Source organism: Arachis duranensis, chromosome 10, assembly GCF_000817695.3.
Source record: "Arachis duranensis cultivar V14167 chromosome 10, aradu.V14167.gnm2.J7QH, whole genome shotgun sequence".
Lineage (NCBI taxonomy): Eukaryota > Viridiplantae > Streptophyta > Magnoliopsida > Fabales > Fabaceae > Arachis > Arachis duranensis.
In genome coordinates, this window is record NC_029781.3 from 59,859,022 (window position 1) to 59,859,806 (window position 785).

The window sequence follows — 785 nt, forward strand, 5'->3', positions numbered from 1 at the left end:
CATTCCTGCCATTGGAGCCAATAATTTTGAGCTGAAACCTCAGCTAGTTGCCTTAATACAACAAAACTGCAAGTTTTATGGACTTCCATCTGAAGATCCTTATCAGTTTTAACTGAGTTCTTGCAGATCTGTGAGACTGTTAAGATGAATGGAGTAGATCCTGAAGTCTACAGGCTCATGCTTTTCCCTTTTGCAGTAAGAGACAGAGCTAGAATATGGTTGGATTCACAACCTAAGGATAGCCTGGACTCCTGGGATAAGCTGGTCACTGCCTTCTTGGATAAATTCTTTCCTCCTCAAAAGCTGAGCAAGCTTAGAGTGGATGTTCAGACCTTAAAACAAAAAGATGGTGAATCCCTCTATGAAGCTTGGGAAAGATACAAGCAGTTGACCAAAAGGTGTCCATCTAACATGTTTTTAGAATGGACCATATTAGATATATTCTATTATGGTCTATTTGAGTTTTTGAAAATGTCATTGGACCATTCTGCAGGTGGATCCATTCACCTAAAGAAAACGCCTGCAGAAGCTCAAGAACTAATCGACATGGTTGCAAATAACCAATTCATGTACACTTCTGAGAGGAATTCCATGGATAATGGGACACTGACAAATGAATTTTTGCCGGTATAGAAATTTTTCAAGTAATCAATCGTAGTATAGTCTAAACCGACGCAAAATCCATCATCAAACAAATCTACAATCTATAATCGAGAGTATTAGTCCCGAGTCGTTCTTCCCTAGGAATGCTACAAGGATGCATGTTATTGGTTAAGTGATCTTTT

General features: G+C 38.9%; 1 non-coding gene across 1 annotated transcript; it reads right to left on the reverse strand.

Annotated features, from left to right (window-relative positions):
* Positions 1 to 309: 309 nt before the first annotated feature.
* Positions 310 to 413, reverse strand: LOC127743498 (small nucleolar RNA R71). The gene has a single exon (XR_008004889.1). It is a non-coding gene; the product is annotated as a small nucleolar RNA R71 (small nucleolar RNA).
* Positions 414 to 785: the final 372 nt, after the last annotated feature.